Here is a 15,898-nt window from a genome sequence, read left to right on the forward strand (position 1 = left end):
CGCAAATAAAGGCTGAAGTTGTTGAACAGTATACAAATGGAGCTCCCATACTCCTTCTCAGTCAGCAGTTATCAAGTTTCTAAGCAGTTTAATCATTCGCAAGAAATTATCCCAGAATAGAAACTGCTCCGATGGTTCCCTACCCTCTGCTACAAATGTCTCAAAATCATTTAGAAGAAGTGTCATCTGAACTGACTGATAATCACTTTTGTATTGTTCAGGAAACTTAAAAAAGCACGGGCATAAACGAATTATGGATTCATGCAGGTATTGCAGATTCTACAAAAATGGTTCCCATTCATTATATAGCAACTTCCTTGGGTCATGAATATTATTCCGTTCTACCTGATGTTCACGCTTTATTTAGTGCACACTATACCAGTAAATTTGGTACGAAGAAAGCGGTTTTAGATTGTAACTCTACGGCGTATTTGAAAGAATTTGGAATTACATGTGAACCACTTCACGAAGTTTTACGGTGTGCTGAGGAATATCTTGTTCAGTTGTTACAGTTCACAAACCTCTGCGCTTTGCTCCATACAAAGTGCAATATTGTTGTTCTTTTTAAAGATAGAACAATGATTCTGATACCGTTCGAAAGCTCTTAATGCAAATTCTTTTGTATACTTCGCAAATATTGAATATCTTGGTAGCACGTTCTATTATTTGATACTGAAGACAAAAAATACATTAACGAAACAATCCTTTTTGCCATTTAGGGCGCCATTATTAAACATGGCGACCACACATGATAACTAATTTAAGTTAAAATAATTTTATGTCAATTTTTCTTCATCAGGCAGAAAACGGTGTTTCAATTTTTATTTATTAACAAGTTACAAAGTGTTAAAATTGTTACAGGTGATTTTCCATGACCGCCACTGTAAAAAAGTGGGGGGGGGAGGTAAGCGGCAAACAACCAATTTTTTATACTTCCTTATGAACACAAGAATGTATTTCAGTAATAATTTCCTCCACACAGACTTGCATACAGAAGTATTATCAGCTCCAGGACTATAAGCTGATGTAGAGCATTCACTTAATCCGTCAAAGGAAAGCTTGGAATGACCAGTAAGGATGGCCGGTGATTATTTTTTAATAGAATTACTCGCACAGCTGTTTCAGCTAAATTTAAACCAGGGCCGTTCATACAAGTATAAATTCCAGTAATAATAATAATACGAGGGCTATCCAGAAAGTAGATTACGTTTTCGTCTGTGTCCGCTAGGGGCGGGGCTAGCGCGGCCATCTTGGGGTCAGAGCGTTGCGCAGCTCAGTCGGCATCTAGCCGTGCTAGTGAGAGGTTCGTGCTGTGCTCCGTTAAGATACTGTGACGGTTTGAAATGTCTGCGTTAATTGAAAATCCCGCGAGCTGCGAGGTGCGTGCAGTAATAAGGTTTCTGACAGCAAAAAACTGTAAACCGATAGAAATCTATCGGCAGCTGTGTGAAGTGTATGGGGACAACATTATCACTGAAGGTGGAGTGCGACAGTGGGTCATAAGATTTAAAAATGGCCGAACCAATGTTCACGACGAAGATCGAAGTGGGAGACCCAGCAAAGTGACTGCCGAACTTGTCGAAAAAGTCGATGTTAAAGTCCGTGAAAATCGAAAGTTCACAATAACGGAACTTTCTTTGAGTTTTCCACAAATTTCGCGAAGTTTGTTGCACGAAATCATCAGCGAAAAGCTTGGTTACCACAAGTTTTGTGCAAGATGGATTCCAAAAATCTTGACAGAGGACCACAAAAATCAGCGAATGGCTGCAGCGTTGCACTTTTTGGACGCCTACAATAAGGATGGTGACTCTTTACTCGATCGCATCGTTACTGGTGACGAAACATGGGTGAAACACGTGAACTGTGAAACGAAATTGCAATCAATGCAGTGGGGGCACACAGGTTCTCCCCAAAAACCCAAGAAATGCATGCAAACAATGTCGGCAAGGAAGATGATGGCGACTGTTTTTTGGGACAGAAAAGGTGTGATTTTGGTGGACTTCCTGGAAAGAGGCACTACAATAAACGCTCAAAGGTATTGCCAAACTCTGCAAAACCTCAGAAGAGCAATTCAAAACAAGCGCAGAGGAATGTTGAGCTCTAAGATCTTGTTGATTCACGACAACGTCCGGCCCCACACGGCAAATGTCACGCGTGAAGTTCTTGAATCTTTTCAGTGGGAGTTGTTTCCTCATCCGCCGTACAGTCCCGACCTGGCACCGAGCGACTTCCACCTATTCCCAGCAATGAAGAAGTGGCTGGCTATGCAGCGTTTTGATGACGACGAACAGCTGCAAGAAGAGGTAACGAAGTGGTTGAAGTCGCAGGCGGCCGAATTTTTCGACGAAAAAATTTCCAAGCTCGTACATCGCTACGATAAATGCCTTAATTTGAATGGTGACTATGTCGAAAAGTAGTATTTGTGTGTGGCTTTCATCTGTATATAATAAAATTTGTTTCCTATACTTTGTTGATTTTTTATTCCAAAACGTAATCTACTTTCTGGATAGCCCTCGTAATAATAAATCGGTGAAGATGGTGTGAGAAACCCTTTGCAGATCAGCTATCCTAACGGAGGTTTTCCTTCATTTGCACCACGCAAATATCGGAATAGTGCCTAACTTATAGGCCCCAAGTTGACTCAATTGCGGCTGCAAATGAGCAGTACTAATCCGAGGTTCGCTATTCTATTTGATAGTACTGGGAATGACGGTGAATGCTTCAAACTAGCCCGACAATACGTCGCATGTTTTGTTATTTTTGTGGATTCCAACGATTTCTTGGTGCAAATTAATTCATTTAATTTCCTCTTAAACCTTGAACCAAAGGAAAGACCACATTTTTTTTTCGGAACCTTCTTCCGCGATTGGAAAGGAACTGGTTCCATCCCGTACTCTTACTCAAATTGTATCCAAAGGGTGGCCAGATTCTGACAAGTAAAAGGTAGGACACAAGTGTAATAGTAAATTATACAATATACAATACATAGACTTTTGATTTGGATCAAAGAGGGTGTGAAAACTGTAGTCATTGCTATGCCAAAAGAGAACAACTTCAATGTCATCACATGGATATACGCAATACTCCTCACCCTCCTCGCCACTCAATTCTGCCTACCAATTATCTTTATAAACCAAAGAATTTCTAAGAGAAATATTTGGAAACAGATTGACTTTATTTTATTATAATACCAGAGATCAGCTTTCAGAAGGTAAGGACAGCGCATCTGACATCTTGAGGAAAAACTACTGCAGGTCCAGAATGCTGTTTTCCATTATAGAAGGGTTCTCGGAAAACTCGATTCCCACACTCCGAAAACGCAAACATTTTAAAACATTTTAAAAGAATTTAGACATCATTCACGGCAACAGCCTGACGACCAACTGTTTAGTGAATGCTTTTGTTTTAAAATACAGTGGGCCTTATGCAGAGTCATTTTGACACGTGATTAGTGCAATGCTAAAGCGTTCGACCAACATGTGTGGCCTGCAGTAGTCAGGCATTTAATATGACGCTAATTATTCGTCAAAACGACTCTGCATAAGGCCAGTAGGTTTTTTTTTTCCTTTTTGGTTCTAATTAAGTGAGTATACTATGAATCGAATGTAGCGTATACCCTCGTACTTCCTAAATTTTAGGTGGCTATACGATTGTTTCCAAAAAATAGAGGTGAGTATACGCCGTATACCCGCGTACACCCTCCATTACATCTCTGGTTTTGTGCTAATGAATTTTATTTAGGAAGTTTTATTTTGTGCTGCAGACGATCCTTTCAATCTGCTACTTTTTTAAACTTTGTTGCCTGATCTATCCCAATCATCCTTAACACTTCCTATCACATGGCGCTTCTAAGAGCTACTGCTTAATCAACTTATAGCTAGTTAATGCTGTCGTCAATCATCCAATAACCTTTCCCTAGACCTCACACAAGATGTCTACATTTGTATTTTGGCCTGCGGACTCAATTATCAACTCAAATAAAATTCTCTTAACACCGAACTTCCTGCGTCGCCTACGTTATTTCAATCTCTACGAATAAACGTCACCAAATCCTTTCGCTTTAACACCAATACCAATAGTAATTGCCTCCATCATTTTCGTCTTGGCACTGTAAGTCTGCTGGGAACACCCTTTTGAACAAGGTACCAACCATCCTTCGTCCAACTAGATGCTGCGCCTCTACCATTTGCTAACATCATCTTTTTCTGACGCTGTGTCCAGGAGATATCATCCTGTACGAAATCCTATTAAGATGTCCTCACTCCCTGACGAAAGATATCCAATAACATCAACTGTGAATCATAGTGATCGTCATCCTATAGATGATTCCGTCATGTTTGTCATAAGTGATTTAAGTGCGTCTGTGCTACCATACTGTTAGTGAAACGGCTTTACTGACGTCGATGGTAATCCTGGAGTTCATAATCTGAAACTCATAGAGACGTCGCGTTCTCAGGTGGGTTACTTTCTTTTCTTTTTTTTAAATTCAGTATGTAGATGCATCTACTTCTTGCATTCATCAGTTATCTATTCGCTTAACTCAAGGAGATCACTGTCTCAAGTACTCTATAATTTGTTTTGAAAACTCATTACTGCATTGCTACTCTTTTTGATGAACTCATTATCTGTAGAGCTATGCAAGAATGCTCCTCTTAATCGATTTGAGTATAGTTTATACCTTGTCTTAATTACTCAACTTCTAATCGCTACCACAGAACTGGTAACTGCTGGAGAAATCAATACCTCATAAATGTTACAGAACTGTTGTCAATACTTGCGTACTAACTCATTATAGTACTAAAGGTACCGCACAATAGTAGTTTGCTTGTACTAAATCGGGACATGATTGCTGTCCCCTCATTAACAGTTGTTTGAGACCTTTAGTGTATTTAAATGTATTGCGCCATGGTAAATTTATTGTCTAAGTAAAGATGTTAAATTATCTACCAGCGTAGAGCCTCCTTGCTCACTTTGAATACGGACCTATTTGACGTCCTTAATCTTTTTCAAGACTATTTGCTTTTTATGGTGTTTCGCTCGAAGAGCCTTATCTAAGCCTTAGCTTAGTTAGATGTGGTAAATAGTAGAGAATCTAGTTATGATATATATTTTATTTGGCGGCCTAAATTATCTCCACTGGTGTTAATTTTTTATTAGTGCCTTAAGCATCCTGTTCGCACGCCATAAATTAATTGCTATTGTTAAGTGCTCGTGTCCAATTGACACTCTTATAGATATGAATATCGTCAGATCAAAGAGCTACTTGAGAGAGTGAACAAACTATTTCATATTTCGAATGCAAGTAGTAGAATCAGTGTTCTTTAAAGCTACGAATCATTGATTTTCCTACCAGTGGGCCATGTGGAGCTTGTTCCCCTCAAGCCCCTACGTGTTGCACCACACAGTGTTCATGAATCATTTCAAATGACTTTATTTTCACGTAGATATACATTTGAATGTGTCCCCATTATTGGTATGTTAGAAAATATGAACCATATGGTCAAGTTCGGCCTATACCAGTCTTAGCAGAATAGGAGTGTTTGTAGCATTTACATACTGGCCACCAAGATTAGCAGCTTTGCCCCATTACTTCTGGTAAGGTTATGCGAAGAACAACCTACGGACCACCCTTATCGCAGGAATCTGGAACACTGAACCACAGCTGCCAAGCCAAAGTTACTTGTGATATGCTTAACTGTCGGATATGAATCGAACTGGATTATACGGTATGTTAACGCATGGGCGTCTCTGGTCGGGGGGGGGGGGGGGGACGCGTCCCCCCCAAATATTTTGAGTACGAGATAAGTGAATCAATGCTGAAAGTATTTAGATTTATATGGAAGAAGTAAAAATATAAGCAGAACAAATGAAAGTTAGATGTTGTTGTTAAACGTTAGGTTAATGGGATCAAAACGTCCGCCTGACGTGTGCCACTTTTAAAGAAAGATTTTTTTTTTCTAGTTACACTTATTAGTTAGTCAAAGTAGTCTTGGCTGCAGGCCCACAATTTTTTCATTCCTTAACCAGCAAGAATTGGTTTCCATGACGAAGGAAGACTGGAGAAGGGAAGGAAAGGATGTATAGAAAGTTTATCTGCGAATTAAGAAGGGAAATTACCTGACAGGGAAATATACAATAGAAATGCAGGTGACAAGAGGAATTTAAAAAGATAGAGAAATTTGAATACTATATATGAGGGTAAATTTCATGCGAGGGCAGGTCATCAGCTAGGATGGAAGAAAATAGAAACGCTTTCAAAGTCTTGACTGGAAGACCAATCGGGAAACATTAGGAAGACCTAGGCGTAGATGGGAGGACAATATTAAGATGGATCTTGCAGAAATACGAATACTCAATAGAAACTGGATACAGTTGGCTAAGGATAGAAGTCAGTGGAGAGCTTTTGTGAACGCGGGTTCAATAGTCCATAGAGTTAGTTATACTGTAGAAGGGTAGCAAGAGAAAACTACTATGACAATATAGAAACTAGGCCTAAAGATAGAAATGAGTGTTTAATGAGCGAACTGAGCTTGAGGAAGATGGAAAGTATACATTGAGGAGCCACATGACAGCAAGAATAAGCCGTACGTTTTATACATTAAAGCGGAAAATGAAGTAGGCCCTAATCGAACATGGTTCATTGGACAAGTTCAAACATACAGCGAAAATAACAAAAAGGTAGACAATATACCTTTTAAGTTTATTAAGAATACAGAAGAATGAAGATTAAAAATTCTAAATTCGCAATCAAATCAAGTGTCATCGTCAATTCGTAATCAAATCAAGACTTTCTCCAGAGAGTTAAGATTTTGTTAGCTAAACAATCGAAATATATGAGGACTATAAAACTACACTGCTGCAAATGCGTTTAAGAACACTGCGTAGGAATTCACCGGTAGGACTGTCAAGGTGAAGAATTTACCTAAGAATCATATTATGTATAAACTTTTTTTTTTTTTTGGCAAGTAGCCTACCAGTGATGTAAGAAAATTATGATGAATTGTGTTGGTAAAAGTAGAAAGAGCGGAACCCGTTAGTAAAGTAGATTCCAGTTTATTCATAATTTTGATCTAAATTTAGTTGGGGTCTACTAACATTCTAGTCATCCTCCCCCCTCCAATTTTAACATGCCAGGGACACCCATGTGTTGACGCAATGAATACTTTGTAAGATGTATAAACATAATTCAGTGACTGCATCTTTCACTTTGTTATCATTCAAGCACAATATATATCTTCCGTAAATATACAGCGATTTGTATGTTTCATTAACCTTGTAAATACAGTATTTTAATTCTTGTTTTTTTCAAAACAGGATGATTTCCAACATTCCTGGATAGGAAAATAAAAGTCTTGAATTATAATTTAATATTTTAATTTATAGAAAAAGATATTTTACAAGTTGTTAGTGAAGTCACTACAATCATTATTTAACGCTCAACTTCATCAAGAATTTGTGTTTGAAGCTTAAAATACTGACTGGCGTGTAACAAATTCCAGAAGAACTAATAGGAACAAACTGTTACCCTGATATTTTCTTGATCAGGAGTACAAAATTCTTGAACACTAGACTAGTGCTTGGTTTGTACCAGGATCTTTCTCATCAATGGTCCATGTTATAATTACACGTAACAACAGAGACGTATTCTAAAGCCTACTAGACATATTTATCAAGGTAACGGAGATACCCATGTACTGCAACACCTGATGTTTGTGGAGCTTTGTTGTAGTTTTATAGTAAGCATAACCGCCTATGGATTGAGACCAGCCTTTGGTTCTGGAAAGGGCACACTCCAAATTACTTAACAGTTTAAGAGTTCGTAACACTGATTCGGGAACCGCGGCTGTCGCGTGTTTATGCTATGTTATGTGACAGTAAGTAGTACGCGAGGCGCTTTCCTACGAATTCATGTGCGCAATAGGCCAGATACTGATGGTGCAAAAATGAAGATTTATCAGACTTTCAAAGAGGGCATCTTGTGAGTGCGGCGCTAGTTGCAGCAAATGCACCCAGGACTACCAGTGTGTTAGGTATGCCAAGACAGGGTGTATAGCAAATTTCTCTCATCATTTTCCAGAGTTTTTCCCGACATATCCTAAGAAAAAATCGTGAAGTTAAGGAAAGTTAAAATGTAACGAAAAAGTGTGCACAATCTTACCTGATTAAAAAGTTTCTCCTTATTCATGTATGCAGTGAAGTAATCTAGTCACGCAATTTCATCTCCTCTTCTATGGTAGCGACTTCTGACAAAGATTTACGATTTTCTGTTTCTTTGCTTCAAATTCCTTAAGTTTTCGTTGTGCTCTTCTTTTCTCAGCGCCCTGCGATCCCTTTCTGGCATCACTTTTCTGCGGTGATCTTCGGCTTCCTTGAATTTCGCGTATGCATTCTCATTGATCATCTGTTTTGGGATAGGCAGGTCCTGTACACCACCAATTACACTGGCAGCATCATATACTACACGCTGCGCCACTAAAGATTCCTCTGACAAATTTTCTATTATTCCGTTGTTTACGAAAAAAAAAAAAACTTTTTAAGGCTGCATTACCATAAGAATTAGGTATATCTACTATCTTGCAGATACACATAACTTGGTGATAAGATACTCTAGGTATATCTTTACTATCTTGCAGAGATACACATCATTTGGTGATAAGACACTCATCCAAAAGTTATCAAGTTTGCGTTCACTTCTTTTGTTAAGACTCAATTTTCTCTCGCACATGTATCTGATCTACTAGAGCCTTGTATTCTGTCTGCCTTCTCTGCATCGGACGCTGAGACAATATTACTTTGCATTTCGAACGTTGCTCTCATTTGTTCAACAGCTTGTTCCTGTGAATGAGCAACGGTGAAGGGATTAAGAAACGTCACTGCTTTTGTAAGGAAATACTTTAGCGGAGACCTCTGCTGCAACTTGGAAACAAAATGCTGATAGCATTCACAATCTTGTTTACAAAAACACAGCTGTGAAGTATCTGTCTTTTGGAAATGAAGTAACTATGTATTGGATATAAAGAAGCATGAACTTTTGAAAACTTTGAAAGAAAACTTTGTTTAGAAGTGTACATTCTCAGACAGCATCTCCTTTTCACTAACCTCTGTACATTTCCTGAGTGCTGATCTAGTTGTATACTCAAGGTCAATTTCCTTGATACGTACTAAATTAACATAGATATTTTCATTTTACTCCATAACATCAATTTCATTGACACTCTTCCTGTCCATCGTTTCTTTTTAACGAAGCGTGACATCAATATTTTTAATAACTGAGTGAGGCTGCCATGTAAAAATGGAGTCACAGGGATGTCTGACTAATATTCGGTCAGGAAAGGCTCACGGTCCTCAGCAAGGGATTGAAGAAATGCTAATTTTGCAAGAAGCAACTTGTCGTTCAAACTTCCAGCTACTATTCTGAAATTGTTACAGTTGAGTCCTTTGTTCTCTTAACAGTCTCAACATACTTTCTTACATTTGGTAATATTTCTTGGTTTCGCTTTGCTACTTTATTTCCTACCCACCAAATGTGGCAAAATGGAAGGGGAAATGAACCTGTTATTTCAGAATACTGAGCACGCCTTGCTGGTACCATTTCGAACAGTTATACAAGGCTCTAACAAAATAAATCAAATCCCATCCAGTTTTTGTATGCCAGTCTTAAAACCACCGTGAACAACGTAAGGCCACACGAGCCAAGTTCAAGAAGCCGTGAAGCATATGTACCAAGGGTGGCACAACGTTCCTCTTTAATTAGCCTTAAATGTGCCAAGTTTAAGTTTGGCTCATCCATTGAAATATCAGAAGCTTAGATGGCTCAAGCGACTGCAATACATTCTGCAAACCATGTAGTAGGTCTGTAGCTACACTATGATCCATAAAAACAGAATTCAAATACAGTGTTCTGACTCTGTTGTGCTGTCGTCCCAGAAGTGTACACCCACATCCACTTGAGTCCTTTGCACAGCTTTGAGCAACTTTCATTAAATCTAACGACACAATGTTCGCATTCTCGCAACAATGATTTAAGTTCATGTTGAAAATATGGACACTATTTATTCATGATGCTATATAACACTTTGTCCTTGGGCAATTTAATCTCGCTAGCAATTGCACTGTTTGGAAATATCCTAGTGAAAAGAACACTATTTTCTGCACTGCGTAAAGAGTTGTAATTCATTACCGCGGTTATACACCACAAAATCTCTGCCTGTGTAACACTATCCTTCAGTTTATATTTGTCCAGGTTAGAAGCACTAGTGTGAGAGCGTGTTTCACTTGATGAGCATGGAAGAGGATCAATGCTGCTGCCAGGTACATCTACATGTGATGCTGACGCAGAAAAACTGAACTCTTTACAGGTTTTATTGGGAAATGATACGTCATTACGAAAGTCTTCTGTCGAGTTGCTGCAAGGTTTTGATGCTTCTTGCTCCTTAAATGACCAGTAAAACAGCACGTCCCATGGTGCCAAAGAAAAATGAAGTATTACACCACACACATTCTGCAGTTAATTTTGTCTTCCCTTCTTTTCCTAGGGAAATTCATCTTCCCATTTTTCTTGAAAATTAGTTGACGGCATGATGTATGTTAGAATCTGAAAACACTATAAGGCCACTAAAGTCACTATATTTCATTGATGGAAAATTGGCCTTGAATTTTTAAAATAAATTTCTTGGTTTATCTTACTATATTGATGCAAAAAATGTCAACTCTTCCGATATACATCCGACGTCTTCAATTTCACTTTGAGTTATGACTGTTGTTCCCGCTAACTTTGACGCGCAACACACAATGTTTCGATGATTCTAAAATATTCTTCTTCAATTTTCATAAATTCTCTCGCACAAAGACTGTTTCTTCGCGATTTCCTCTGGTACCGTTTGGAATTCTTCCAACTGACAGTTATCCGCCCAGTTTTCTACAGTGTATTTTTATTCTTCTTTCACTACCAAAAAACTCGAATCCTAAGATTATTATAGACGGATGCTATATTTTACGAATGGAAATTATGTTTAATAAAACAAACTTACCAACCTCTACATTATAGACAGAGCTATTTTTTATCAAACGTGTACTACACTCTGTAAAGAAAAAATAGCGACACTTGCTCTAATATGGTTTTCTCAACATACTTTAATCAATATGAACTTTTACATGAATTCCTGATAATATTACAAGGCATATTCCTAATGAGCAGTTCATTCTTAATACTTGCACCAGAGTTTCAGGCTTTTGACATGAATTTTGTGAATTTATATGCATATATAAGTAGCTATGTGTGTTTTGAGCAAAATCGTTTGTAGGAAGAGTAATTCATAAAACTGAAAAAGATCAACAACAATAGCAGAAAACAAGAAATGGAATTTCTTTAGGGTAAGACATATTGTGTGCAAACATCGAGAAGTACGATACACCAAACTAGTATTTTGTATGTGCACCATGGGCTTCCCGCATTGGTAACAAAGCTATTGCAAAATGCAACCTCGATATCACGGAATAACACCCGGATTATCTGTTCCTTGAATTCCATTCTATTTGAGATAGTTGTCTATTGAAATTTCTACTCATATTGATCTACAAATTTTCAACTGGATTCATGTCGGGTGAGTTTGTAGGCCACACGAGTCTCTAAATAGTCATATTCTTGAACCACGTATTAACAATTTTGGCTCGGTGATATGAAGCATTATCGTCCTGGGAAAGGAAGTAGTCTATATTTTCTTCAGAAGTCATCTTTAGCTGTTGTAAGAACTTTACGTACCAGAATTTGAAGATATTTTCGTGCATCAAACGATCCTTCACATATATCCGTCGTTCTGACGTCTTTAACGGTGAACCATGCCCATATCATCACTCAGTAACTGAATATTTGAATCTCTTAAACAAAATCCTTGTCAAGTTCCTTGCTTGTTCGTATCCACAACTTCACACCACTACCGTTTCCCAATATTCTAAACTTCTTTTCAATGAAGAAAACGACATGCTTTCAGTTGTCATAAGTCCAAGTTGCATATCGACTCATAAAACTACATGTTGAAGTCCTCTGTGTTTTGTCAGTTTCGACTTTCTACGCGGTTTTCTCTTTGTAATATCCTCTTCATACAGTCAAGACAATACAGTTGTACAAGTAACTGCAGTTCCAAGATCATGTCAAACTACAAAAGCGATTTTTGGGGAAATCACTCATTAAATCTGCGGTGCTAGTGATTTCATTTAGCAATCTGCTCTGGGTGATGCTTTCTTTTTTCTTTCACACTGTTGACGAAGGGACGATTTGTTATGCTGTTTCCACTTGTGAATTACTCTTCCTGCCGTAGAATGATGGATTTTCAGAATTCCATCTATTCCTTTAGAGATTTGCCACAACTCACATTTCTTACCCATCTTATTTGTTTACAGTCCACATGTAGCAACAATATCACACACAAACAACATTGCACAACAAAAATTTTGCCACTTGACACACTGTCGAAACAATGAGAAAGCAAAGAACAATCATAAAATGCTATTTACCTCAGCCTACACATCACAAATGCAATGCAGAATTCTTACTACAATAATTTACGAGAAGCACTCAGTGCCATCTATCGAAAATACTACTGATACACCAACAATTGACAAGCGATGTCCTACACCACAGGTGTCACAGATAACGCAAATGAACTATCCTACTCTTCATTTCCTTCTATTCCTCTTCTAACGGGCTGCAACTATGGTTTTCTGTGTAAGTTAGTTTGAGAATTGAGGTGTCGCTATTTTTTCTTTACAGAGTGTATAAACAAATGACTGACGAGTTGCGTTCTAAACAAAAGAATGGCGAAATGCGATTTTGTGAATGATCATATTAGAATTTTCAAACCTAAAAGCAGTGACACAAAGTGTACACCTCAAGCAATAATTGTCAAAAACGTAAATTTAAATTTCCCGACTTTTTTTGTAAATTCCCTACAAATCCCCGATTTCCCGACCAATTTTTTAATTTAAGACAAATTTCCGACTGCTAGATACCCTGCAAGAGTAACAGTGTCCACGGTGATGACGCATGCTTGACTTAGGGAAAGATGTTATCAGACATGGGTACAATTTAGAAGAATGGATATTAGAAGAAGCTTCTGAAAAAAACGCAAAGAAAAACATGACAACGATGTTGCATTGAAGAATGTAAAATAATGTGCAGAAAGCTGAATGTGAATTCAGAAGAGAAATTGACAAAGTCAGGGAAGTATGCAACTGACTTAAAGAGATGCAGAGAAAGGAGAGAAGAAGTTATATAAAGGAGAATTTAATGGAAGTACAACGGTAGCAAACTGTTCAGAAACTGTATACTTCGGGCATTCAACAAGAAAATGAAGTAAACGAAATTATAACGAATATGCAATACTAAGAGACAAGTTTAAGAATATATTGAAGGAGACGGGGACGGTGGGGTTCGTCTAAAGATATGGGACACGCTAGACAGTTGCTGGAAGATGAAGTACTAGAAAGTGTGCAAATAAGGTCGAAGGACAAGTCCGACATCATCACGAATGCACAACACACTAATCATATTCCCTTGAATGAAGATCAGTGACGAATGAGACGAGATTTTCTCTCTCATTTGTAAGCTTACATACATGAACAGAACAATCTCTGTATCTAAGAAGGTACTATTCTCATCGCTGAATACTTTCATTCGCCTTGCCACCAGTCTCTCTCGATACCACATAAAACGTTTCTGGCGATGATCATATGTCAAGCGAAACTGAGCGAAAGTACCTCAAGGTGGTAGATCAATATTCAACCATCGATTATTTAGTGTTTGAGTGCTTACTATATTTAGTGTTTGGAGAACTACGGTGACTATTGATTGCATTAGTGGACGCTGTCTTGTCAGTTAGGGCGAGCCGAATTATCCTTCTTTCCAAGAAAACTTCGATTAGTTGTGAAGGCACTGAAGAGGCTGATAGTTATGATAACCCTCTGCCTACCGTCGTGTAACCAACATGAACCACTAACATGACATGACACGCAAGTAGCAATTTAACGAATGACCACCCGACCTCCCACTGTCTCGGTATATGGCTCCGCTCCAAGATACTTAACTGCGCAATACACTTTCGGTGGTGTCGTCCTAGAAATGCTCCGAACTTAATTAATTTCATCCTGTAGTTTGACAACTGAGAAGTGTATTTCCAAAACATGCTAAATTCGTTTCATAGAATTCTTCAGAAAGCGCAAAAACCTATATCATTTTACATTGAAATACTATAGCAAGTGATATTTCAAACAGAATTTACCAAAGAAAATAATGTGTTTTAACAAAAAATAATTTGAAAATTTAACGTAAGAGGTTCCATAGTATACTCTTCCATATTCAATTCAAAGTCGGACATTTTTGGATTTAGCATGTTTTGGAAATACATTTCTCAACTTTTAGTATTAGCATGCCCTGTACCGAAACTATTATGTCTCTGCTTACACTAAGCGACGTGCTAGATCCATCAAACTAACATCAACATATCCTCTGTGAATAGGTTAATTTGATAGGAACTAGAAAACCTAATATATATATAGGTCAAAGATGATAAAGAATAATTTGAGATTGAAACAAATTTATATATATTTATATATATAAATTAAAGCAATGGTGCCTGAGATGACTGAGGCTGTGACAATTGTAGAAGTCTCAGTAAAGAAAGTAAAATAGTTGGCTAGTTTTCTATATTTAGGAAGTTAGTATTATTAACGAAGGTATGAAATACAAACGATAAACATAAAGCAACGTGCGAAATGGTGTGCGTGGGTTTTCTCGAGGTTCTCCAGTTTCCCCCCACTTTCTTCATTTCATCTTATTTTTTTATCATTACTGTCTCCTTTAGCCTAGCCGGCATAACCATGGGACGTAAAACATAAAGATTTCAATTCATTTTTCTTTAAGACGATAATGATGATAATGATGAGAAGCACACTATGTAAATTACTGAATGAAGAGTTACACGAAGGAGTTACAAACAGCATTTGATTGTATGCAATAGAAACAGAAACATTACGAAAAGACATCGAAAGATATTGAGCTTTAGTTCTCCGAAATTTACATGTTAAGGACAATGCAAAAACTTAGCTAAGTGGAAAGATAAACCAATAAAGTGTATTAGGAATAATAGGAGTGAAATAGTCAATATGATGTCAGAACAATGTTGGAGAAGACATTGTACTTTGCGTGACGATGTAGAAAGTATGATGGAAGGAGAATAAGCGAGGAAAATATAAAATAAATTAATAAATTAGTATTAATGCTCTTATTCCTGCGTCAAGACGAAGATCCTGTAAGAATATATTATGACTAATTGTACTACTAAAGGTAGAAACGCGATCCAGCTACTTCAGCTAGCTTCTCATTTACCTCACGATTTTGATGTTGAGTTTGGGTCTACAATCATCCTTTGTTCTAGTCTTCCCCCTGAATGTTTACATACCAAAACCCTCTTGTTGTCAAAGATGAAACCGAATACATGATGATCTTCATAAGCTAAACATCATTGGTGCGTTAGAGATTTCTAAACTTCTGATTGAAGACAACGCGGTAGCATGAAAAATATGGTATCGAGAACATAATGTGTGACCACTGATGAGAATAATATTGTTTGAAGAGTCATATTTACATTGCCTCCAACAAGAGAATGGGTTTATGTACGGTGAACACTCAAAGCAAGGGAATGTTCTGGACTGCTTACTTCCTACCTGGACAGCGGGAGATCTATACTGGCATGGGCAGCAATTTTATGGTATTCCGTTAATTCTATCATTAGTATCAAAGAACGAATGACTGCAACAAATATTTCGACACTTTAGTTAACCATCTGCACTCTTCACTACAAATACTATATAACGACAATGAAGTCCTTCAACAGAACACTGC

This window comes from Thermobia domestica, chromosome 13 (genome assembly GCF_964235325.1).
Source record: "Thermobia domestica chromosome 13, izTheDome1.hap1.1, whole genome shotgun sequence".
Lineage (NCBI taxonomy): Eukaryota > Metazoa > Arthropoda > Insecta > Zygentoma > Lepismatidae > Thermobia > Thermobia domestica.